At 39.1% G+C, this 26,836-nt stretch overlaps 2 protein-coding genes across 8 annotated transcripts in view; one reads left to right on the top strand and one right to left on the bottom strand.

Moving 5' to 3' along the window:
* Baz2b (bromodomain adjacent to zinc finger domain 2B) overlaps window positions 1-20,136 on the bottom strand; it is a 300,548-nt gene extending 280,412 nt beyond the window's left edge. For both annotated transcript variants that reach the window (XM_048345362.1, XM_048345361.1), the window contains exons 1-2: window positions 20,033-20,136; window positions 18,141-18,334 (exon numbers count right to left, since the gene is read on the bottom strand). The gene's annotated coding sequence lies outside the window, so the exon portion shown is untranslated. The remainder of the gene's footprint in view (window positions 1-18,140; window positions 18,335-20,032) is intronic.
* Window positions 20,137-20,215: 79 nt separating this feature from the next.
* Marchf7 (membrane associated ring-CH-type finger 7) overlaps window positions 20,216-26,836 on the top strand; it is a 40,222-nt gene continuing 33,601 nt past the window's right edge. For 3 of the 6 annotated variants that reach the window (XM_048345381.1, XM_048345380.1, XM_048345379.1), the window contains exon 1: window positions 20,218-20,375. The gene's annotated coding sequence lies outside the window, so the exon portion shown is untranslated. Of the gene's footprint in view, window positions 20,376-26,836 lie in introns of all 6 variants that reach the window. The other 3 variants (XM_048345385.1, XM_048345382.1, XM_048345384.1) reach the window with 2 other exon arrangements.

The following is a 26,836-nucleotide window of genomic DNA, read 5'->3' as shown; positions in this document are numbered from 1 at the left end:
CTGGCTGGCCTCATACTCATGATCCTCCCACCTCAGTACTGTGTGTGACATCTTATGAAAAGTGAGAGTTCTCTAGCAATTACATGTATGTGCTCCAGGAGTGACACATATTACTTAAAATATCAACTATTATTGTTACTTCAAGTGCTTAAAATGTTTAGCCCTTCCTATCATATTTTTATAATAGTGAGTTGATGTGTGTGTGTGTGTGTGTGTGTGTGTGTGTGTTTGCCAGTTCTGGAGCTTGAACTCAGTACCTGGCTGCTCTCTCCAAGCTTTTTCCACTCAAGGCTAACATTCTACTACTTGAGCCACAGTTCTGCTTCCATATGTTTTTCGTGATTAGTTGGAGATGGAGTTGCATAGACTATCCTGCCCAGGCTGCCTTTGAACTATAATCCTCAGATCTCAGCTTCCTGAATAGCTAGGATTATAAGTGTAAGCCACCAGTGCCCAGGTGAGTTGACTGTTAAAAATCCCCTAATCGGGCTGGGACTACGGCCTAGTGGCAAGAGTGCTTGCCTAGTATACATGAAGCCCTGGGTTTAATTCCCCAGCACCACATATATAGAAAACGGCCAGAAGTGGCACTGTGGTTCAAGTGGCAGAGTGCTAGCCTTGAGCAAAAAGAAGGCAGGGACAGTGCTCAGGCCCTGAGTCCAAGGCCCAGGACTGGCAAAAAAAAAAAAAAAAAAAAAAAAAAAAAAAAAAAATACCCTGAATCAATGCTTTCTTTCTCAATAATTCTTAGAATTTAAAAGCTATTCATTTCACAATTCTAAACAAAACACTAATGATAACTTCAAAAATTTAATGGGTATTAATATTTTTTATGTAACTTAAGTTGTATCCTGAACTGAAGTTTGGAGGCGGTGGGGGGGGGGGGTGAGCTTTGTGTGCTCCAGTACTTGAGTTTGAACTCAAGGCCACATGCTCTTGGCTTTGAAATGCAATTCTGAGATCTGAGCCTCCTGGATTACAGTCATGAGCCGCCAGAAGCCAGCTTAATTGAGAAGTTTTTAGCAACTAGAAAGTATTTGTTTCCTCTCTCATATATTAGTGTATATGCGATGCAGCCAGATAATCCACTTAACTTCTTTAAGAATCTAAAAGCTACAAAAAAATATACTCATTCTGTCATCGTGCACTGAGTGCATATAGCTTGCAAGAACTGGTGTCTGGTATGTCTAGATATTAGAAGTAGAATGAGGCAACAGTGCAAAGAACACACAATTGGGTTAGACATCCAGTATTCTCAAAAGGGTTGATGACATACAACTGAGGACATCCTCAGTTATTGGTTTCCCTTATAAAATGGTGATGGCCCTTCAATGGAGGTTTTGGATTATACAGGTGGTTAATATTCAAGTTGGCCTAATCATATCAGCTCTAATATTAAATAGGAAGAGTCAGAAACAGACCCTAAATTGTTACATTTTATTTTTCTTGGAGCATTATAATAAGCTTCAGTGAATACCTGTTCTCTAATAATTTACCAAAGCATTGTGTCTTCCCTGAATATTACTTGTTTTCTTCTATCCATCCTGATTCTATACTCCTTTCGGGTTCAATGAATTTTATTCATTCTAAATTACAAAGAATTTTCTCAACTCAGATTTCCTAGAGCCTTATTTATCTATATTGTTTACTTGCTACTTATAATAATACATTGCGGGCTGAGAATGTGGCTGAACAGAAGAGTGTTTGCCTAGCATGCATGAAGCCCTGGGTTCAATTCCTCAGCACCACATACCAGGAAAAGCTGGAAGTGGCGCTGTGGCTCAAGAGGTAGGGTGCTAGCCTTAAGCAAAAAGAAGCCAGGGACAGTGCTCAGGCCAAGTCTAAGCCCCAGGACTGGCAATCAATCAATCAATCAATCAATAAAAATACATGGCTTTTAATATTACCCTTCTCATGTTTTGCATAATGACAGGCTTCATGTATAGTGGTAATGTCATTATATTGATTAGAAATATATTCTAGGGCTGGGGATATAGCCTAGTGGCAAGAGTGCCTGCCTCGGATACACGAGGCCCTAGGTTCGATTCCCCAGCACCACATATACAGAAAACGCCCAGAAGCGGCGCTGTGGCTCAAGTGGCAGAGTGGGAAGAAGCCAGGGACAGTGCTCAGGCCCTGAGTCCAAGGCCCAGGACTGGCCAAAAAAAAAAAAAAAGAAATATATTCTATAATGTTTACATTCATAAAATTGCTTAACAATACATTTCTCAGAATTTATCCCAAAATTAAGCCACACATGACCATGTTGGTTTTAGTTGCTCTTGTAAACTGTAGCATTCTATGGTCCTAGGAGTTTTACTCATTTAACAATATAATACTCAACTGGTAGAAAAAGTTGAACATCAGAAGGCTCTTACAACTTTTTAAATCATTAAAGATGTCAAAGTACAAAAATGTGATTGATTTCAAATTGTTCTCTTGAAACATATGATTGAAATATATGGGCTGTCAATATTATCTCCCATTAATCAACTTATCCTAAATTTTTTCTCAATGAAAACTGTATACAATGTTACAATTATAGAGTCATATAAGAAAAGAAGGATATAGGCTTTCAAAGGATATAAAGCTTTCAAATTCTGTCTCTGTAAGTGACTACGAATAACTTATTTTATAAATTTACCTGAAGTAAATCATACACATAAGTAATCCTAGACACATTTGTCCTTTTTGCTAAATGGTCTTCTAAAAAACTTTAAGAATGAAGGTATTGTTCAGTGGTCAAGTCCTTGACTAACATCTACAATGCCCTGGATTCCATTCTAAGCAAAGTAAAAAAAAGAGGAAGTAGGGCTTTAAGGACTAGGGGTGTGGCTCAAATGCTAGAGCACCTGCCAAGTAACCCCAAGTCCTTGAGTTCAAACCTTAGTACAAACAAAACAAAAAGCTATAAAATAATAAATAAAAATAAGAGGACGCAGTGGTAAATTCTCAAAAACTTAATTTGTGAGAATGGTTATTTTTAGGACATTTATAATATCAATGATAGATTCAACTTAATCACTTAAAATGACTTATTCAAAACAGGTATACACACATATATCCTAAGTGCCATTTTCTTCTTTATTTTTATTTTATTTTATTTTGCCAGTCTTGGGGCTTGGACTCAGGGCCTGAGCACTGTCCCTGGCTTCTTTTTGCTCAAGGCTAGCACTCTACCACTTGAGCCACAGTGCCACTTCTGGCAGTTTTCTGTATATGTGGTGCTGGGGAATTGAACCCAGGGATTCATGTATATGAGGCAAGCACTCTTGCTACTAGGCCATATCCCCAGCCCCACTACTTTAATTTTTTTTTTTTTTTTTTGGCCAGTCCTGGGCCTTGGACTCAGGGCCTGAGCACTGTCCCTGGCTTCTTCTTGCTCAAGGCTACCACTCTGCCACTTGAGCCACAGCGCCACTTCTGGCCATTTTCTGTATATGTGGTGCTGGGGAATCGAACCTAGGGCCTCATGTATACGAGGCAAGCACTCTTGCCACTAGGCCATATCCCCAGCCCCTAATTTTTAAACTATATGAAATATCATACTTCAATGAGTTGGTTCTAAGTATTCAGCAAAGAAAATAATTGCCCCACTGGGAATTGGTGGCTCACACCTATAATCCTAGATGCTTAGGAGGCTGAGACTGAGCATCATGGTTTGAAGCCAGGCTAGGCAGGAAAGTTTATGAGACTCTTATCTCCAATTAACCATATAAAGCTGGAAGTGAAGCTGTGGCTCAAAGTGCTAGAGCACCAGTCTTAGGCACAGCACAAAAGCCCTGAGGTTCAAGTCCTATAACCAAAAAAGGAAAAGAAAAGAATTGTCTCATTCTTGTTTTACTTCCCATTAAACTCAACTAAGTATTTGTAGACTGCAATTTCTAAGCCAGAGACTATACAAAATTTCAAGATTCAAAGACACATACTATTTCCTATTAGTTCATTTGTGCTGTTAAGAAAATACCACAGGGGGCTGGGGATATGGCCTAGTAGCAAGAGTGCTTGCCTCGTATACATGAGGCCCTAGGTTCAATTCCCCAGCACCACATATACAGAAAATGGCCAGAAGTGGCACTGTGGCTCAAGTGGCAGAGTGCTAGCCTTGAGCAAGAAAAAGCCAGGGACAGTGCTCAGGCCCTGAGTCCAAGCCCCAGGACTGGCCAAAAAAAGAAAATACCACAGACTGATTAATTTATAAATAGTAATCACAGTTCTGTGATCAGGGAAGCTCAAGATTTAGATGCTGGTAATTTAGATTGTTCCCTGCTTCTAAGATGGTACCATGCCTTGGTGTTACATCCTTCAGAAGAGAGTAATACTACAGAGTTGAAGAGAGAGGTGAAACCACTGCTTTACACCTTTTTGTTGTTACTGTTTTGAAGTTAGGTGGTGTGGGAGCTCCATCTGTTCTTGAAATCTATCCTCCTGGTTTAGTACCCAGTACTGAGATCACAGGTATGCATAACCACTCATATAATTCAAGTCCTTTTATTACAAACTTGACTTCATCCATATGGGCTCAGCTCCCATGACCTTAAAAAACTCATTTTTTTCTTATTTTCTTTTTGTTGGTACTGGGGCTTGAACTCATGGTCTTGTGCTCTTGGCTTTCTTACTCACAGCTAGTACTCTATAACTTGGGACATAAGTTCTGCGCAGCATTTTGCTGGTTAGGTGGAAATAAAAGCTTGTGGCCTTTACTACCCAAGGCTGACTTTGAACCTGGGTCTTCTAGTCTTAGCCTCCTGAGTGGTTAGGACTACAGGAAAGCCACTGACTCTTGGCAAGCACATGAATTTTGCATTACATTTGTACTATCGAACTTCCCTAATAGTATCCTTGAAATTTATTTTAAAAAATTATAAGAGTAAATTGTACATCCTTGTAAATGCTGCTTAACAGAATCTTTTCATGTTAATAATGAACAAAATGCATAATTTCTCAGTCTTAGAAAGTATTGTAATTTAGGTTTTTTTAGAGAAAGATGGTCAAGAAAAATATTAAATTTCTAGTTTATTTAAAAAAATTGATTAGCATATTAATTCTACAAAGTAAGGGGTTTGTTATTTCTATACATATAATGTACTGTGAGCATGCTTATTCCATTATTATCAATTTATTTTTTTTTCCTCTTTTTTTTGTTAGTCGTGGGGCTGGAACTCTCTGGGCCTGGGCACTGTCCCTGAGCTCTTCAGCTCAAGGGTAGCACTCTACCACTTGGAGCCACAGTGCCACTTCCAGTTTTCTGGTGGTTAATTGGAGATAAGAGTCTCATGGAGGATCACAAGAGCCCAATAGCTATACCCTTATGAACACAAAAGATGATGCTAAGTGAAATGAACTCCATGTTATGGAAACGACTGTTATATCATTGCTGTAATTACTTTCAACATGTGATGTGAAACCGTAGCTTCTATTATTGATGATCCTCTTGTATCCCCTTCCTGTGGTTGTACCTGCACTATCTCTGTATCTTATCTGAGTACACTGGAAACAGTGTATACAGGTATTAGAACTAGGAAACTGAAAGGGAATACCAAAATAGAGGGACACAGGGTTAAAAAGACAAACAATTACAAAAGCAATACTTGCAAAACTATTTCGTGTAAATCTACTGAACAACTCATGGGGGGAAAGGGAAAGGAGGAGGCGGGAGGGGGGAAGAGGGAGGAGGTAACAAACAGTATAAGAAATGTATCCAATGCCTAACGAATGAAACTGTAACCACTCTGTATATCAGTTTGACAATAAAAATTAAAAAAAAAAAAGAGTCTCATGGACTTTTCTGCCTGGCTTGGCTTTGATCCATGATCCTAGGATCTCAGCCTCCTGAATAGCTAGGATTACAGGCATGAGTCACCAAGCACCCAGCAATTTAATATCCTTAAAATACTATTTTAAGTTTCATACATGTGTTTACATGACATTTCTTATGTGTACACAATGTATTTGTTCTGATTCACCCTTGCCACCCTCTAACTCCTCCCCACTCCTGCTGGTTCCTTCACCCAAATGGATCCCCTTTATATTTGTGTATTTGTTTGTTAGATCTATATTCCAAATATGGAAGAAAGGATGTAATATTTATCTTCCTGGGTCTGACTTATTTCACTTAACATTATGATCTCCAGCCCCATTCCTTTTTTTTTTTTTTGTCAGTCCTGGGGCTTGGACTCAGGACCTGAGCACTGTCCCTGGCTACTTTTGGTCAACACTAGCACTCTGCCCCTTGAGCCACAGCGCCACTTCTGGCCGTTTTCTGTATATGTGGTGCTGGGGAACTGAACCCAGGGCTTCATGTATATGAGGCAAGCACTCTTGCCACTAGGCCATATCCCCAGCCCCCCATCCATTTTTTCTGTAAGTGAAATGTTTGTTCTTCTTTAATCCTCCATTGTATATAAATACATCTACTTTACCCACTTATCTGATGATGGGCACATAAGCTGATGCCGAACCTTAGCTATGTTGAATAGTGTTGCAACAAATATGAGCATGACAGTATATCTGGCATATGCTGATTTACATTCCTTTGGGTATATATAGTACCGCAGGATCGTGTCATAGTTCTATTTTTATTTTTTGAAGAATCTGTAACCCACCTACAGTATACATTTCTTTTCTCCCCTTTAACAAGCATCCTCACTAGCACTTGCTTCTTTCCTTGATGACAGCCATTAATGACAAGTGAACTAGAATCTCCCTTCCAAGTCCTAAAGGCTCGCTCAACCCTGCTTAGCTTCTGGGATCAGATGAAATCAAGTGCATTAAAGCATTAGCAAAACTTAATTTTGATGTGTTAAATGGAACTATGGTTGGTTTCTAATAAAAAATAAAGAATAAAATTATTATTTTTTTGCAGTCTTGATGGTCACACCTAGGATTCACGTTAGCCAAGTATTCTATTTACTGAGCTACAGCCCTAATGTTAAGTTTATTTCTAACCAATGACAATCAGAAAGATTTTAAATGTACTATACATAAACCCAAACTGTAACTGATAATCAGTCAAGAGCTACAAAGATAAGACAATGAAAAACAAAATGTATATACCTTTTTTCAATGTAAAATTTAAAACTACATTGATATGCAGACACAGAGAATCTGGTCATAATTTACTTTTTAAGTTCTAATTTCTGCACATAATATTGAGAGCAACATTCACATAATTTTTTTCCTTATTTTTGAGAGACCTTATGTGGAATCATTCATTATCTGTTATGTTGCCTGGCTGGTTTTGAACTCTTGTTTCACCCTCTGAGTGGCTGAGATTTCAGGCACTCATCCAGATGTCTGGCTTGGTCTCATTCTAAAGGACTGGTGATCTGTATCATTTGTTTGTTTCAACAAATATAAGTAACTTGCTTTACTTACCTGTATGAATTGATGTGTTGTTAAATTCAAATGCTAAAAATACTGAAGGAGAAAAGGAAAATATTACCTCTAGTACTTCAAATTCACTTTGTTCTTGTTTTGGTGCTGCTGGGGACCAAACTCCTACCATCTCCATTGTACAATGTATTTTAAAATAGTTCTATCTGTAGGGCTGGGCATGTTGGTACATACCTGTAATCCTAGTTATATAGCAGTCACAGTAGTCTATGCAGTCTGAGTATGGGCCAGGCAAAACTTAAGACCCTCTCTAAATTTAAGACCCTACTTAAAAACTAAAAGCTAAAGCTAAAAAAAAAAGTAAAGTTTGCCTGCAAGTACAAAGTCCTGAGTTCAAACTCCACTATAGCCAAAAAAGTTGTATTTATATTTTTTAAAAATTCTCCTTGTACTCTATTCTCTGTGTGTGTGTCTGTATCTCTGTGTGTATGTATCTCTGTATGTGTGTGTGTGTGCATGCTTAAGCACATGTTTGTACCAGGGCCTTGTGCACTCGCTTGGCTTTCTTGTCTATCACTTGACCACTTGAGCCATGCCTCCAATAGATAAATCTCTTCTCACCATCTACTACGAATGAACTCATTCCTTCAAGTTCTCACTTAGGTTACTTGCTGGGCTAGCATTCTATGACATTAGCCACATCTCTAGTCTCAAAATTACTTTCTTCATCACAGCATAGTAATAATTTTATACTTCTTTTCTAATACATGTTTTCCTGGTAAATTAAGAATACTGAGGGGCTGGGGGTATAGCCTAGTGGCAAGTGTGCCTGCCTCGGATACACGAGGCCCTAGGTTCGATTCCCCAGCACCACATATACAGAAAACGGCCAGAAGCGGCGCTGTGGCTCAAGCGGCAGAGTGCTAGCCTTGAGCGGGAAGAAGCCAGGGACAGTGCTCAGGCCCTGAGTCCAAGGCCCAGGACTGGCAAAAAAAAAAAAAAAAAGAATACTGAAAATATCACCCATGCTAATTTTGCTCTAAAGAAAGCTGAAATTCCATATTTGGTTCAGCTAGCAAAAAATGACAAGTCTTCTAAACACGTAATAAAATCTCCTGTTTAATGTCTGAGAGTTGCTTTTCTCCCAATTTGATTTAGAAGCAAAGTGTTTTCTAATATTTTAAGTAAGAAAATAAAAATCATTACTAGGTAACTTTCTTCCAAGCTTAAGTAAAGCTAAACACTAGCAGTATTTAACTTCTGGACATGATCAGTAATTTTTGTTATTTGTTTTTACTTTGGGGCAATCCTGGGGTTTGTACCCTGGTCCTTGTACTTGCTAAGAAGTCATTCTTTCATTTCAGCCATACACTCAAGCCGTTTTGTTTTATATTTCAGGTAGGTGTTTTTGTCTAAGGGCTAAGCTTGAAGGGTGACCCTCCCACCAACATCTCCTAAATATGTGGGATTTCAGGTTCTCACCACTACTTGTAGATTACTAGTTATTAGTTATTTATTTTTTCCAGCCTGGCCTCCAATCTTGATCCTCCCAACCTCCACCTCTCAAGTAGCAAGGATTTCAGGTATACACTACCATATCCCAAGAAATATTAAAATTTAATTTGAAGTGCTATTCAAATTACTTAATTATTTCTGTGCCAGTGCTAGAACTTGTACCCAGGGCCTGAGCACTGTTCCCTGAGCTGTTTTGTTTAAGGGTAGTGGTCTACCATTTGAGCCACAGCTCTATTTCCAGCTTTGTGGCAGTTAAATGGAGATAAGAATCTCACAGACATTTCTGCCAGGGCTGGAACTGAACTGTAATCCACCAGAGTAGTGAGGATTTTAGGTGTGAGTCATCAGTGCCTGTTTTTTAACAAGATTACATAAAAAAAAAAAAGATTTTCTCTATGTTGCTGAAGCTGGCCCTGATCTTCCTGCTTCATTCAGCTTCTTAGTTGCACAAGGGCAACCAACCACATCTAGCTTACCTTTTACTTACACAGATAAATGCCCATCTTTCCAATTAATTTGTTTAATGTTATAACTTGTTGGGGGTACTAGAGATTAAATCCATGGTCTTGGGTATCCTTTAGGTACATGTTCTGCAATTGAGCTATATTATCAGTTCAAAGTCTCCATGATTATTTTATTTGGATTGAAAATTCATTAATAAAGCCTCTTAAAAGCCTGATAAAAAATTACAAAAATAAACTGTAGTTTAGAACTACTTCACAATTTGTCCTATGGTTAATAATAACATTAAGTGGTATACCAGGAAAATATATGGTTATTAACCTGAGAAAGTAAAATCTAATAAAAAGCAGTCACATCAGTATTTACAAAGCTATTCTGGTATGCATACACATGTTCAAAAGGCACACAACTAAGAAAGATGGGGGAGCATATTGAAAGGACGCAGAAGCAACTAAGGATCGAGGATTGTTTTCTCAATCAGAAAATGGATTTTCTTCGAAAAGCTGTTGAAATGTGAATAAATACAAATGCAAGGGGCTGGGAATATGGCCTAGCAGTATTTGCCTCGCATACACGAAGCCCTGGGTTCAATTCCTCAGCATCACATATATAGAAAAAGCCAGAAATGGCGCTGTGGTAGAGTGCTAGTCTTCAGCAAAAAGAAGCCAGGGACAATGTTCAGGCCCTGAGTACAAGCCCCAGGACTAGCAAAAAAAACAAAAACAAAAAACAAATGCAGAGTAATTACTAGTATAGGTAAAGGTAACTAACCAATTTCGTCACTGTACTGTGGTTATGTAAGATGCTAACATCTTATGATGAAGTTGGATAAAGGGCAAAGAGAAATTCATACACTATTTGTGTAACTAAGCCTAAAATTATTGTGAAATAGAATGAAATTGCATATATAATTAATGCACTAAATTTTATTAACTATGTAAATAAAATATTGGATTTTAATTTAAATGTATATATTTAACTTAAATGTATATAGCTATATAAAATAAACACAAGCTTTTAAAAATTTCTAAGTAAATTCAAAACAGTGAAATTTCCCCAACATGTCTCTTTAGAAATTAATATAAAACAAATTCTATTATGTAAAAGGTATTGAATTAATATACTCCAAAAATGGATTTTTAAAAAGTGTGTGTGTGTGTGTGTGTGTGTGTGTGTGTGTGTGTGTGTGATACTGGGGCTCATGGTCTGTCCCTTAGCTTTTTCGCTCAAGGCTAATGCCCTCTTGGATCATACTTCCACTTTCGACTTTTTGCTGATTAACTAGAGTAAGAATCTCACAGACTTTTCTCTGTGAGCTAGCTTCAAAGTGCAATCCTCAGATCTCAAGCTTCTGAGTAAGTAGGATTACAGGAATGAACCACTAGCACTTGGCTTGAAATTTATATTTTTATTTATTTCTTTTCTTTTCTTTTTTTGCCAGTCCTGGAGCCTGAACTCAGGGTCTGAGCCCTGTCTTTGTTTTCTTTTTGCTCAAGGCTAGCACTCTATCACTTGAGCCATAGCGCTACTTCCGTTTTTTTCTGTTTATGGGTGCTGAGGAATCGAACCCAAGGCTTCATGCATGCTAGGCAAGCACTCTACCACTTAGCCACACTCCCAGCCTGAAATATAATTTTTTTAAAGCACAAAGTCCTCAACTTCACAGAGGTAAAAATTCAAGCCACCATATACCAATAACCACTATAAATGTTTATAGGGTATAGGAAAGTCAAGAATTATAAACAGTAAATATAAGCTAAGTATTTAAAGTATGTTACCATTCCCATAATATTTATGGTGGTATAATAGAAAACAAAGTGTGATTTCTTCCAGATTGTCCATGTTAAAATGGCCATCTTGCTGTGAAGGACAGCTAAAGTACCATGGTGAGAAACTTAGACTGTACTCTGGGATATGGAACAGAGTTGTTGTTGTTTTTTTCTAATTCTTTCTTTTTATTCTTTCAGAACAGATCATCCTATAAATTTAGGCCAGATACTAACTCTTACCTTCTTGCACCTCCCTTCTGAATGTTGGAAGTACACCATGACCAACAAGGGAACAGGGTTAATTGAGAAATTAGGTAGCATACATGTAATGTGTATAGTTTTTAAAACATCGTTATGATATACAAAAGTATTGATGAGGTATCTTTAAATAAATGATGTATCTTCATTGATTTTTTTTTTTTACAAACTGCTGAAAAATGTTAGACTAGAGAAAAAAGTATAAATTAAGATCACTCTTAGTCGGCAGCCTAAAACGTACTATATAATTCAAAACTAGCTCTGTTTTGGAGGATTATAAAGGAAATGATTATTTGTTCCTTAAAAGTCAGTCAGAAGAGGGCTGGGGATATGGCCTAGTGGCAAGAGTGCTTGGCCTCATATACATGAGGCCCTTGGTTCAATTCCCATATGGAAAATGGCCAGAAGTGGTGCTGTGGCTCAAGTGGCAGAGTGCTAGCCTTGAGCAAAAAGAAGCCAGGGACAGTGCTCAGGCCCTGAGTCCAAGCCCCAGGACTGGCCAAAAAAAAAAAAAAAAAGAAAGTCAATCAGAAGGTAACAGAATGCAGAACAGTATAAATAAATGATAGTTTCAAAAGAGAGTAAATAATATTTCATTTCATTTTCTAAATGATTCAGTATTTACAGTCCTAGTTTCTTTTTCAGAGCAGAAAATACAGAGACAAATCCAGCATAAATTTAAAATTTTAACACATTAAAAAAAAAAAAAGGTGATCTTTTCTTTTTGGTTCAGATCCTGGGGCTTATACTCAAGGCCTAGGTACTGTCCTTGAACTTTTGCACTCAAGACTACCATTTTACCACTTGAGCCACAGCTCCAATTCTGGCTTAGAAGATGTGAGTTTCATGGACTTTTCTTGGCCGAGCTGTCTTTGAACAGCAATCCTCAGGTTCTCAAGTAGCTAGGAATACAGTTGTAAGCCATCTCTGGCAAGGGTGATATTTTTAATCACAGAGAAGAGAATAAAATATTTACAAATGCTTTTGATCTACCTAGTCAGGTATTAAGAAGAAAATAAGAGAGGGAGGGGTATATGAGGGACAAGGTAACAAACAGTACAAGAAAAGTATCCAATGCCTAACGTATGAAACTGTAACCTCTCTGTACATCAGTTTTATAATAAAAACTTAAAAAAAAGAAGAAAATAAGATTGGAACTTATTATCTTAATCCATATAAAAATGAAAATTTTAAATAGAAGAGACTAATTATTATTAAAGTAATCTGGAATACCTAAGATACTACATGATACAATTCAGGGATAGAAAAAACCTTTTTAAAGCTAAATCTGAATCCCAGAAGTTATAAAAGTTATCATAAAAAACTTTACCATAGGGGCTGGGGATATAGCCTAGTGGCAAGAGTGCCTGCCTCGGATACACAAGGCCCTAGGTTCGATTCCCCAGCACCACATATACAGAAAACGGCCAGAAGCGGCGCTGTGGCTCAAGTGGCAGAGTGCTAGCCTTGAGCGGGAAGAAGCCAGGGACAGTGCTCAGGCCCTGAGTCCAAGGCCCAGGACTGGCCAAAAAAAAAAAAAAACAAAAAAAAAAACTTTACCATACAATCCTACCCAAATCAAAAGACATTAAGTGTGAAATCAACAGAGGTGAGAAAACATTGTAAAGGTGGCAGGATTATAATCTACTAAGAGTTGAAAATAAAATATAAATCACTAATGATATGTATGCAATGAGTAAAAAAAGATGAAGTGTGTGTGTGTGTGTGTGTGTGTGTGTGTGTGTGTTGCTGGATTTTAACCAGGGCTTTGCATGTACTAGGCCAAATCCTTCTAATCATTTGTCTATACTACCAGCTCTTAAGATACATTCTATCCAGTACTATGAAATAAATGATAAAAAAGTATCTTTACCAACATATATTTTGAAATACACATACATAATGCACTCTGTAGTTTTTTTTATAATTGTGGGACCAGGTAGAAAAAAGATGACGAGATACACAGTAGTTTGTCAATGTGAATTGCAAAGCCAGAGATGTGTCCACTTTAAAAAGAAAAAAAAGAGCAAGGAATCTGGGTATTGATAGCTCATGACTGTAATCTCCAGCTAGTCAGAATGCTAAGGTCTGAGGATTGAAGTTCTAAGTCAGTCTGGGCAGACAAACCCAAAAGATTCTTTTATTTTTTCTGTCCAGTCCTGGGGCTTGGACTCAGAGCCTGAGCACTGTCCCTGGCTTCTTTTTGCTCAAGGTTAGCACTGTATCACTTGAGCCACAGCACCACTTCCCAGCCTTTTCTGCTTATGTGGGGCTGAGGAATCGAACCCAGGGCTTCATGCATGTGAGGCAAGCACTCTACTACTAGGCCACATACCAGCCCCCACAAGATTCTTAATCTCCAATTACAGGTTATAGCTCAAGTGGTTAGCCTTGAGCAAAAAAGCTAAGCAAGATCACACAGTCCTAAGTTCAAGGCTAGTACAGGCATAGGAAAAAATAAATTAAAAAATAATTTTGTAATTTTGATTTTGGAATTTGTCTTAATACTTAGGGAATCCAGAATCTATTTGAGTTTATTCATTTACATATATAAGGTTATCTATAGAAGAATTAGTTTAGTGTGTAGCAAGAAACCAACGAATTATAGCAGCATCTTGTTAAAAAAAATACATTTCCCTACTGATCTGTAAGCAGCCTTTACATGGCTCATTTTACTTTCAGTTATTTTTTGTTGATTGTATTGGTCCTACTTGGTGAATTTCTTTGTAACTCTTAGATAACATTACTCTCCCTTCTCCTTAACACTTAACCTGTTGTTTCCTACTTGACATTACGTAAGCTACTTATGATAAAATTGGTTAATGCCTTTAATATACTGGAATATTTATTAAGTATATCTTTTGGCTTAAGGAACTTTGTTATTCTTTCATGTATTATTCTAATACTTAATAAACTTCAAAAATAATAAAAAAAAATAAAAATAGGCTAGGCAGCACTGGCTTATGTCTGTAATCCTAACTACTATGGAGGCTAGGATTTGGTTGAGGAGTGCGGTTCAAAGCCAGCTAGGGCAGGAAAGTCCCTGAGGCTCTGACCTCCAATAAACAACAAAAAGAGCTGGAAGTAGAGCTATGACTGATGTGGTAGATCACTAGCCTTGAGCACAAAAGCTCAGGGACAGCACCCAGGCCCAGAGTTCAAGCCCCAGGATCAGCCATATAAATCAATACATAAATAAATCACAAAAATAGGCAGGTGGATAACACCTGTCATCCTAGCTACTCAGGAAGCTGAGATCTGAGGATCTGGTTCCAACCCAGCTTAGGAAGGAAAGCCTATGAGACTCTGATCTCCAATAAACTACTTAGAAAAAGCCAGAGGTGGTGCTATGGCTCAAGTGGTAGAATGCTGGCCTTGAACAAAGAAGCTTAGGGATTAGGCCCAAGCTCTGAGTTCAAACTCCAGGACCTCCACAAGAAAAATCAAAATAAAATAAGGAAAAAGTTAAAGAGAGGGGGCTGGGGATATGGCCTAGTGGCAAGAGTGCCTGCCTCATATACATGAGGCCCTGAGTTCGATTCCCCAGCACCACATATACAGAAAATGGCCAGAAGTGGCGCTGTGGCTCAAGTGGCAGAGTGCTAGCCTTGAGCAAAAAGAAGCCAGGGACAGTGCTCAGGCCCTGAGTCCAAGCCCCAGGACTGGCAAAAAAAAAAAAAAAAAAAAAAAAGTTAAAGAAAAAGGACTATACAAAAATACCTAGGATGCATGGTATCACATGTAGAACTTAAAAAAATTATATGCATTGCTTGGTGCTTGTGGCTCATGCCTGTAATCCTAGCTAGTGAGTAGGCTAAGATCTGAGGATTACAGTTTGAAGCCAACACAGGAAGGAAAGACCATGAGATTCTTATCTCCAATTAAGTACCGAACATGATGGAAGTGGAGCTGTGGCTCAACAGCAGAATGCTAGCCTTAAGCAAAAGAGCTCAGGGACAGTACCCAGGCCCTGAGTTCAATCCAGCATCAAATAAATAAATAAATAAAACTAAATTATATGCATATGTATACACACATATATACCCAAGAAAAAAGTGTTATATATAAGAAGCATACAGCCAAACTTGTCAGGAGTATCCAAGGAATTTTTGATAATATCCTCATTTGCTTCCAGGCTCTAAAATGTAGGTCTGAAATGGTCAAGGAGGTTCTTGACTGCTATCACTTGTGAAGGCTGTGTATATGTGTTTGTGTGTACTTGTGCGTGTGTATGTGTATGTATTTTATTACAAGAACACTGGTCAGTTCAAACTCATTCTATGACTTCAGAGGTTGGCAAATATTCTATAAAAATAAAATATTTTATAAAAATGCAGGATAGTATTTCTGGGTCATATCACCTTTGTCAGAAGTATTTAATTCTGCTGAAAAAAAATTCTCTAGTCCTCTTATAGGGAGAAAATAGTGATAGAAAAGTGATGGTTAATTTTATAGGTCAACTTGACAAGGCTATATAATACCCAGTTATTCAATCATCAACTCTAATACAGGTGTTGCTATGAAAGGTTGTTTTTTGTTTTGTTTTGTTTTTTGCCTGTCTTGGGGCTTGGACTCAGGGCCTGAGCACTGTCCCTGGCTTCTTTTTGCTCAAGGCTAACACTCTATTTCTTGAGCCACAGTGCCACTTCCGGCTTTTTCTGTTTATGTGGTGCTGAGGAATCAAATCCAGGGCTTCATGCATGCTAGGCAAGCACTCTACCACTAAGCCACATTCCCAACCCCTATGAAAGTATTTTATAGTGTGGTTAATATATATGATCTGTTAATTCTGAGCAAAGAAGATTACTCTCATCCAATCATAAATTGTTTGTCAAGACTGTAACATCAATTGGCATATGGGTTTCAAGCATGTTAGGCCACTCTACAAATTTCAAACTTGCCAGTTGTTATAACCACATTAGCCATACAGAAACTAGTGGGCACAACTGTATTCCAATAAGGCATTTACAATACAGGTACTAAGTAGAATTTGGCTTAAATGTTTCACCCTCTAGTTTTATTAATAGGAAAAGCAGCTTTTATTGAACACTTTTTATGTTTCAGGCGACAAAGAGAGATTCTTCACACATGAACTAGGAATTGTGCTTTATCAATTGGGAATTGTTCCTGGTTAGGTAAGATATTCTGGAACAATTATGAGCAGGAATGATCTTCCCAGTAAGTCTTGAGAGATAAAGACTGAAGCTTAAGTGTGAGAGATGTTTCTCTAGAGGGTTTGAAAATGGTATTCTTTTTATGTATTTTTTGGTATCTATTTAACTACTGCCTTTGTAGACTGACAATTTTTGCTGCTAATCTAGCAACAAAAACCAACGAACAGAATGTTTTGGATGTTCATTTATCAAATATAATACATTCCAATAAAACTTTTTGGGGAAAATTTAAAAAGCACGCACTATAGAAAAGGTTTATAGTTTGGGGCAAGAAAAGAATTCCTTTCGTCAAAGACGTAAAGCATAGGAATTTTGTGTCATATATTTCTTAGTAATAGAGGCCCTTAATCTATAGATTGTAATTTACCTATCAATTTAAATAGGAGTTAGAGGCATAGCTCAGTTGTTAGAGCACCAGTAAATAAAAACAACAGGTACTGAGTTCCAGTCCTGACCTCTTACAAAATAAAAAAAATTAAATAGTGTATTGTCAAAACAGTTGATGCTACTGGCTTCCCTTCTCTTAGCCTAGGGATTAATAAAAAATTGCTATCTTTGTTTTCAATTTAAGGACTTCATTATACATACTCCGGTCTCATCTCAAGTACACCTGTTTCTCAAAAGATTAGGAAATAACCTATAATTGAAAAGTATTTGATGTGTCAAAAGCTAATATAACACTGTCTTTTTAAAACTAGAGTATAGGCCAGCACCAGTGGTTCACCCCTGTAATCCTAGCTACAGAGGAGGCTGGGAAAAGGGGTATTATATTTGGAAGCCAGAAATGTCTTCAAAATTCAATCTCTAAAAATAACAAGCAAAAAGCCAGGCTGAGGTATGCCTGAAGTGGTAGAGCACCAACTGTGAGCAGGAAAGCTGAGAAAGTCTAGGTCCAAGGACCAGCAACAAAAGAGGAAAAAGTAAGACTGTCTGTATAGTTGCCTTTGTAATAGAGAAGTATCTTAGTTTATGTTGTATGATGATTAAAAGAGGAATTTAAAAATTCAATATCTAAAAGAGAATTCTAATCAATCTGGTAGGCTAAAAAAAGGACAAATATAAAAGTACAGGGAGGTATGCCCGTAGCTAAATGACAAATCTATAATGTAGAAGAAGAAAATTAATGTCTGTCAATAGGTCTTAAAAAGTTGAAAATGGAAGCTAATGTGAATGATGGTGAACTGGCAGGTGGTGAACAAAGATATTTAAATACAGAAAGCAGTGCCATAATTACCATAAAAGATAAAAAATGTAGCAAAGAAAGAGCAAGTAGAAGAAGGGTATGAGAGTTTAGATGGTTTAGAACAGCTCTGATACTTGCCTATCAAGTCATTTTTTTCATAAACTTTAGTCCAAAAAACATGGTTACTCTTGTACCTACGTGTCTTTAACGTAGCAAACTTTCCATAATTAGTTGTAGATAATGATATCTACCTGGAAACTTTGAACAGAGAGCTCTGTCCCTGTCTCACTCACCCACACATACACATAGCCATTCTCAAAACAATAAAATCTCTGCTATCATAGTCTTATTTACAAACATTAATAATAATAATAATAATAATAATAATAATGAAAACTAGAATCTGAAAAGCCGGTGTTAATAGAATAGACATGTCACACTTACCTGTAATAATATCCTCAGTGCTGGGAGAAGTGGGAGAAGATGAAACTACAATCTGCCAAAATCTCCACCATCCTTGCCCGATTTGGGGATTCTGTAGAGAAGTTCTCACTACAGGATTTGACTGCCATAGTTCAGAAAAATGGTGCAGTCATTCCTCTTAGCGCAGAATAAGTTTGAAAAGGTGTTTAAGGGACCTATTAAGCCCCAGAAAGACAATATTAGTGGTGGTTTGAACATAGACTAACAGTTACACAATGTATGTTCTCAGGAAATGATGCATGATCTCACTGAAGCCTTTCAATGATAATAAAGTATTGTTATTAACTCCAATCCAGAAAGCTTAGACTTAGCAAAGTTCAAAAACTGCTCAAGATAAAGGTAGTAAGATGCAAAGCAGGAATCCAAACTCATGAAATGATTCCTCAGGTGTGTATATACTACATATATACAACCATACATATACATCATACATACACACAATGAAAACACCATGGTATAGGGCCATCAAACAAAATGGAAAATTATTTTTCTTTAAAGGATAAATTTTCTCAAAATTAATCTGTGTGCATTTTATTCCCAACAATCTTCCTTTCATACCCTAAAAGTTAAGACTTTGCATGTGTCATGCTTTATTGTTTTTTGTTTTTTTTTGGGGGGGGGTGTTCCTGGGGCTTGAACTCAGGGCTTGGGCATTGTCCCTGAACAACTTCTGCTCAAGACTTTGTGCTCTACCACTTGAGCCACAGTGCCACTTCCAGCCTTTTGTGAGTAGTTTACTGAAGATCAGAGGCTCAAGGACTTTCCTGCATAGGCTGACTTGCAACTGCAATCAGAAGATCTCAGCTGTGCACCCGAGGCAGGATTACAAGAGTGAGCCACCAGTGCCTGCTTGCATGTCAACTTCAATGCTTAAACTTTAAAATTCATAGTAGTTAAAAATTTATCAGAGTGGAGGGTAAAGAATCTGTTAGTCTTCAGGACAAATGGGGATGCTAGTGATTGATATTTCATTCCTTTCAGAGGAAATACAAAGACATATACAAAGACCATATTTCATTTGCTTGATTTGGATCTAATGGATTGCTTTTAATGATAACACAAAGTAGGTCACTTAAGAAAAAGTGCCTCCAATAGCTTGTAAGTTTCAATAACTGATCTTTAGTGTCTAACTACTTCAGTTTGATACATTGTATTTAAAACCTACACATCATCGATATCTTCACGATCTGTGGCTTAGTCCTTTATTAGCACTCATTTACATGTGAATCTACCACACTGGACAGTTTTGAAAGTTTCGTCTGATATTTACTAGACCATTTAACATATAATTTTCCTCACTTTCACAATATGTGAAATTTTACAGCAAAATCTGCAGTTAAAACTATCGAAGGTAAAGATATATATGTATATCTCTATATGTATATCTATATCTATCTATATATCTATTCCAACATCTAAACTTATTTATTGCTAGGGGGAAAACTGCTACAGAGATGGTCAAATCAAACACTGAAGGGGAGGGTCGGCCATCAAACCAAACAGGGAAGGCAGGTCGCAAATCCAATTCAATACACCTTCACTGCGCCACTTGCCAAGCGCCCCAAAACAAAAACAAAAACAAAAAAAAAGGAAGGGGGAAAAAAAAATAACCCAACCCCTCAAACCACCTGACGGTGTTACAAGCAGTGGGGCCTGCAGGGTTGCCCCACAGGGCAAGAGCCTGTGGGCAGGGCCAGCGCCCGAGAGTCCGGAGAGCCGGCTGGGCAACGATGGCCACCCGGGGGTCCGGGCCTCGGGCGCCCGGCTGGCAGCGCCCGCAGCAGCCTCGCCCGCTCCGCCGCCCGCCCGCCCGCCCGCCAGCCGGCCGCCCCGCCACCGCCGCGGCCGCTTACCGGTGCCGCTTCCCCCCCCCAGGCGGTCCTTCAACCGTTGCCGAAGTCAGAGCACCACCCCGCGGCGGGGCACGTCGAGCCAAGCCGGCAGCTCTGGGAGCCCCACAGCCCCGCCACTCTCGCGAGAAGCCAGCAGGTCCGAGAAGTGGGTGGGGAGGGGAGAGGAAGGGAGGGGCACTTAACGGTGGCCGCTGGTTCTGCGCCGGATTCGGCACGGGGGCGGCCGCCATTGTGCTCTGCTGCGAACGGCTGTGCTTTCGGTCCAGACGCCCAGAACTCGGAAAAGGAAGACGGCGGTGTGACCACAGTTAGGAGGGACGCGCCCTGCTCGGTGCCAGCCAGGGTAAAGAGTGCTGGCGGGAGCCGGGGGCGCTGGTTCGAGACCAGGCCGCGGGTGGGGGAGGGGAGCTCGGAGCGCAGGCCCCAGTGCCAGGGTCGGAGCAGAGACTGGGGCCGGGGCCGGGGCCGGGGCCGGGGCCGGAGCCGGAGCCGGAGCCGGAGCCGGAGCTGGGGCCGAGACGGGGCCGGGCCCGGGCCTGGGCCACGGCCGCTTCTCTCGCCCGGGGGGGGGTGGCAGAACTGGGTGGGCGATAGCCGGGACTCAAAGCAGAGGAGCTTGGGGGCCGGGTGCGGGCCGCCCCACTGCCGCCACCCCGGTGCCCGGCGGAGTTTGTGACGGGTGAAGGGAACGGATTGTGCGTCTTCCTAATGGACTAATAATGGGGTCGAGGGAAGAGGGGCAGGGTCCCCACTTGGCCCGGCGCGGCCTGCCCCGGGGGCTGCTGCCCTAGGATCCCCCCACCCCACCCCGAGCCTTGAGAGCCTTGGGGGTGTCGCGAGTGAGGTATTGCGTGTGGGAGGGGAGACTCGGGCTTGGCAGTAGCTCTGCCCGGAATTGAAGTCACTTTGTCACTCCTTGAGATCCGGTGAAGATCTGACTTGCTGGTTCTACTTTCCAAATATCGCGACTTTTTTTTTTTTTTTTTTTTTTTGGTGGTGTGGCGACTGTGTATTCTTCGAATTAAAACAGGTAATGCTTTATAGCAAAGACGGACCTGTTGGCTTCAGAAGTTAATAACAAAATAGGGAAGATGCGAGTAGTACAATCCGCACTTGTTGGGATGAAACTGCGTAGTGAAGATGAATGTGTACAAACACATCTAAATGTCCTAATACTCCCCCTCCCCCCACGCACACAAGTAGATACTAGGTGGGGAAAATCTCTGTGAGTAATATGAGTAATACATCGTCATGAGTAGTCACTGTCTGGTGATGGGCCCAGTAACACTAAACCTTCTGTCCCAGTACAGGAACAGTTGTAGGATTTTTTTTTAACGAAATTTTAGTTTTCATTGCTTTAAATTTCCACGTCTTCCTCCCACCTACCCATCTCTGTCCAGAACTAAGAGGTAAATAAGCATTACAAATCATTATTATTTGTTTAAAAATCCAACCGTACTGTTAAGAAGTCAGACAGATCATGTTTTCATGAGGTAACAAACATTTCCTTCCAGAAATGGGGTCAGTAGCTCCTCCAGCGTTTCGGGGAAACAGCAGCAGTGCTGTTGCAGTGGTGAGGCATAGCAGGAGTCAGAAGGTCTAGGTTTGACTCTTGAATTTTGCCCTGATTATTTGACCTCTTCAGATTTTCTTGGGTACATAGGTGATTCCTAGAATTTGATTTAATCAGATGGAGTACTGTGTGAAGCAGTCAACACTGGGAAATGTCGTATTTGCAGTGTGAATTTTTAATGACTATAAACAAAGGAAGTTGCTGGCTAAATAAATCTAGCCATCAACCTTTATGTACAGCCAAAGATTCTGGTCAGAAAAACCTTACAAATGACTACCAGTAGTGTGGGCCCTCTCCCTCACACAAACAGCATACAGAATGCTTACTACTCATATGCAATGTATGTTTTTAAGTTACATATTACAGATTTTAAAGAAAAAATAAGAACTGTTTACAGTTCTTATCACCTTAAATGACTAGTGCGCAGTCTTAGGTTATTTTCAGTTTTATGATGGGCCAAGTATCTTTTTATGGAACCCAAAGTCCTGTGTATACTAAGCACCTGCTCAATCTTTGAGCTATAACCCCAACCTTGGGTGAGCTGTCTTGGGTAAGAATTCCTACTTAAGTACAGGCTGTTTCTTTTTCTACCACATTGACAAGTGGACTAATTTTCCCACATAAAAAACAGCACATGAGGATGCTCCAATATGTGCTACAGGACAATGTTACAACATCAACTTGGACATAAGTCATTCATGACTGTTGTGGAACCAATTTTTTGTCAATTCTATATCCATTTCTCACATTCCATCATCTGTTGTATATACTAGACTTACCCACATTTTAACAGTTTAGGAAAGTGATCTTTTCTCTTTTTTTGGCCAGTCCTGGAACTCAGAGCCTCAGCACTCACTGTCCCTGAGCTTCTTTTGCTGAAGGCTAGCAGTCTACCACTTGAGCCACATTCCAAGTCCTAGGAAAATGATTTTTATTATGCAGAATTTATCAAGTTGTATAAAACATTTTTGGTAATTTGTGACTTGATTACTAGGTAAGCCTTAACATTACAAGAATGTACTTGATACAGCATCTTCCACAACTCACAAATTAGACTAATGTATAAACAATATTATATATTTTACTATATAGTACTGTAGGAACAAAAAGGAGGAGTGCTTAATCTTGGGAGAAAAATAACAGGAAGTATTTCTTCTAAGTATTTCTAACTAAGATGTGAAGGGTTATTAGGACTTGGATTTAAAAAAAAAAAAAAAGCCCCAAAGTCCTTTTTTTTTAAGGAAGTGACAATTTGCTTCCTCTAGCTGAAAAGTTCAGTAAATTGAGTTTTATCACCCAAAAGACCTGTGCTGTATTAGAAAGTTCATGCTCTGTGTTGTGGAATGGAGAGCTTGTTTTATCCCTAAACCAAATAAAAATTATTTTTAGATAATTTTTACTGACACATTTCTTCTCTTCCACATAGGAAGTGCATAAGTGAAATGAATAGCTTGCATCAAACCAAGCTTTTTTTTTTTTTGCCAGTCCTGGGCCTTGGACTCAGGGCCTGAGCACTGTCCCTGGCTTCTTCCCGCTCAAGGCTAGCACTCTGCCACTTGAGCCACAGCGCTGCTTCTGGCCGTTTTCTGTATATGTGGTGCTGGGGAATCGAACCTAGGGCCTCGTGTATCCGAGGCAGGCACTCTTGCCACTAGGCTATATCCCCAGCCCCCAAACCAAGCTTTTGTGTTTGTGTGTGCTGGTCCTGAAGTTTGAACTTAGTCCTGGGCAAGTCCCTTGCTTTTGTGCTTAAGACTAGTGCTCTCCCACTTTGGGCCACAGTCACGAGTTTTGGTAGTTAATTGCTGATCAGAGTCTTACAGAGTTTTCTGGCTTTGAATTGAGATCCTCAGATCTCAGCTTCCTCATTAGCTAGGATTACAGGTGTGAGCCACCAATGCCCTGTGTCAAACCAAACTTTTAAGCAACAAATTAACCTTAAGAAATTTGTTCAAATTTAAATAATGAATGAACAATGGGTCACATTAGAATGATTATAATTTAAAATAAAAAAGATTGAGTTCACACTGAAATTACATTCATTTTTTAAAGCAGAATTCCAGTGTAGTGAATCCACTTATCTAACTGCAAATTCTTACTGCTTTACAAAAATTTCATCTTTAATAAAGTTATTAATAGTAAAATACCACCCCTCCCCCCAAAAAGCTCATAGAATTACTTTGTAATTTGAGATTTGGCTGGAGTTTACATTTTGCTGATCTTAATTTTTAATTTTTCTATTCTGACATGAATGTAATGTGGTCAAAGCAGGTTTTTCCTGTTCTCAGATATATTTCTCTGACTCTACTGGTTAGACTAGATCAGGTGAACACCTAGTTTTAAGTCACCTACTGCACTGCACCCATTTTTGTCAACTGTTTTAAGAGAGGGAAAGGTTTGAACCCTGATTTACATCTTTCTCATTTTGCACAGAAGCCTAAAATGGTTTCCAATTACTAAAGTATGAAAAAATGACACCTATAAACTAAATTCATTTTAAAAAGGCCAAGTTATTTAAAAAGCTGTAGTGTAGATGGGCAACATCTTAATACTATCCTGTGGAGTCATTACTTTTACTTGACTTGTATTTAAAGACTTAGTATATGTGTGTTAAGTATGTGTCTGCCAAAAGTCAAGACAGATAAGGGCCCCAAAAGTTTTACCACAGTGCTTCCCTCACTTGATCACTTTTAGCCTCCATGTGTCTTTTCACTAGGATCAGTAAACAATATTTCTTATGAAGGAAAAAGAGTTTTGTTTTTTTTCCAGAGTTGTTTTAGGAGAAAAAGAAAAGATGAGAAGTATAGACAATTTAATTGTAACTGTGCTTGTGAAGATTCTTTGTCTTGTGATACTTTGGTGTTTTGTGGGGACACTTATACCATGAGTTTATTGTGTACTAATGTGCTTTTGGTAACAATGCTGTAACTCCCCTTGATTTTTAAGACAGATTTTTGACTCAGACCCAATTAGAACTAGGTTTTTCATAATAGATTAAAGACATAAGAAAGTAAAGAGTATGGCACATAAGAAACCACCACAGAACCCAACTGATACTGCTTTTTACAGTTCTGTGTGCCAGTTGGGCAGGATAACTGGTTTTGTTGAGGTTCATTCATGTTCCAGTTTGAGAGATCCAAGAAAGATATTGACACACATTTATCTGGTAGTTGTTGGTTGAAATTTAGGCCACGTAATCTTTTATGATAAGGGAGTATTCTTAGGACAAGAGAGGAAGATGGTGTAGGAATATGAACTATATTTTGAACAGTGATATTACTAGCAGAAAAACCAATGAAAATTGAGTTTTTCCAGAAATGACTCCGACTTACAGGATAGATAGCTTGGAAACAGAAGTTTCCTAGCAGCTAGAATTTCAGGCATGAGCCACCAGTGCCTGGCAAAGTACATTTTTTAAAACACAGTAAATCTCATGGCTTTTAACTTTTGGTGTAGTGGTACTATTTTGGGAAAACTGGTTTTGGGGTTCTTCTGTGTGTATGTCCAATCACAAGGCATGAACTCAAGCTTGCTGCTCATGGCCTTTTGATTATTTACAAGCACTCTTGAACTTGAGCCATGCTTCCACCTCCAGCTTTTTGCTGGCCAATTTTAGATGAGACTCTATCAGTCTGCAAATACAGATGCACAGGTGTCAGCCTCCTGAGTAGGTAGGATTATAGTTGTGAGCAACCGTCCCTGGGCAAAACTGTAGCCTAAATAGGTAGGGGAACTCCTTTGCTCCAAGTATTTTCCTATACTGCCTCAAGTTTTGAGGCATGATCTTACCTTGTAACTCCAGTGTGGTCTTGAACTCAGGATCCTTTTGTTTCAACCTTCTGAGTGGTGGGAGTAGAGGTGTGCAGTACCACTACATGGTTCATTTTATGTTTTTATAGTTCTATGAAGTTTACTAGTTCAAGATAATAATTTAAGAGAGGGGAATTCTGAGGGAAGATAAAAAAGTAGATTACCAAGCTGGGTGCCAGAGGCTTTTAATCCTAGCTTCTCAGGAGGTGGAGGTCTGAAAATCAAGTTCAAAGCAATACTTGTGGTATGGCTCAAGTGATAGATAGAGCACCAGCCAAGAAGAGCAGAATGATAGAGCCGAAGGAAGGGGTGGTGGTGGTGGCAGATCAGCACATACACAAAAGTACAGCCCTGGACCTCTTGTCCAATTAACCAGCAAAAATCCTGAAGAGGAGCTGTGACCCAAGTGGTAGTGGCAGTTTAGAGTGAAAAGGCCAGGGGATAGCACACTCAGTTCAAGGGCCAGTACAAACATTTTTTTTTTCTTTCCTGTAAAAGTTACATATGAACCTATTAAGGCAAAGCAGAACAACATGAAATCTTGCATAATTGTCAGAAACGTAATTTGTGAAATGGGTGCTTGCATACATGTGCATTCCTATCCTGTGTCTTGAACTCCCCGTCTGGGTGCTGTCCCTGAGTTTTTTTGCTCAAAGCTAATGATTTGCCAACTTGAGCCACAACTCCACTTCGGGATTTTTTGGTACTCTCATGGACTTCAAACCATGATCACTAGATCTCAGCCTCCTGAGTAGCTAGGATTATAGGCAAACTTAAACACCATCCAGCTTAAGCAGTTTTTAATATTCTTTTCAAAATACTTGATTTGGCATATGTTCTCCTTTCTTTTCCTCAAGGACTTTGTTAATAGTGCCTTATTTCAGTGTATAGTCATCTGTTTCTGACATAAAAAGTCATTTTTAGAAATAATTCGGTGCCTATCATGTTTGATTACTAGGTTGGTTGTAGATAGAGTTTGCGTTTTTATTTTCATTATCTAGGCAACATCAGTCTGGGCTGCAGATCTTCACAAGGGCTGACTTAATATTGGAATAACTTACATTGTTTGATGGCACTGGAGTTTGAATTCAGAATTTGCACTTGCTAGACAGGTGCTCTACTACCTGAATCATACCTTCAGCCCCCTTATTAGAATAACTCTTAAAATTGAGGTTGTGATCCTTTAGTATCCAGCTTATTGTGAGAAATACATTCTCACCTTGTTTATGTCCTAAGCTTTGACTGTATTCCACCACTCTGGCAAAAGAACATTTAAATTTGGAACTCCACAGATGCCTTCAGCACTGAATTGGCTTTCCTAGTTATCCTTTCTGAGTTCCTATTTTACTTTATTAGTGACCTAATAATTCAATTCTTCATTGTTTTTTATGAAGAAGCTCTTTATATTTTGTAAATTGTTT

The sequence above is a fragment of the Perognathus longimembris genome, chromosome 4 (genome assembly GCF_023159225.1).
Source record: "Perognathus longimembris pacificus isolate PPM17 chromosome 4, ASM2315922v1, whole genome shotgun sequence".
In the NCBI taxonomy this organism is placed as follows: Eukaryota; Metazoa; Chordata; class Mammalia; order Rodentia; family Heteromyidae; genus Perognathus; species Perognathus longimembris.
The sequence above is the reverse complement of the archived record's forward strand: the minus strand, read 5'-3'. Positions and strand labels throughout refer to the sequence as shown.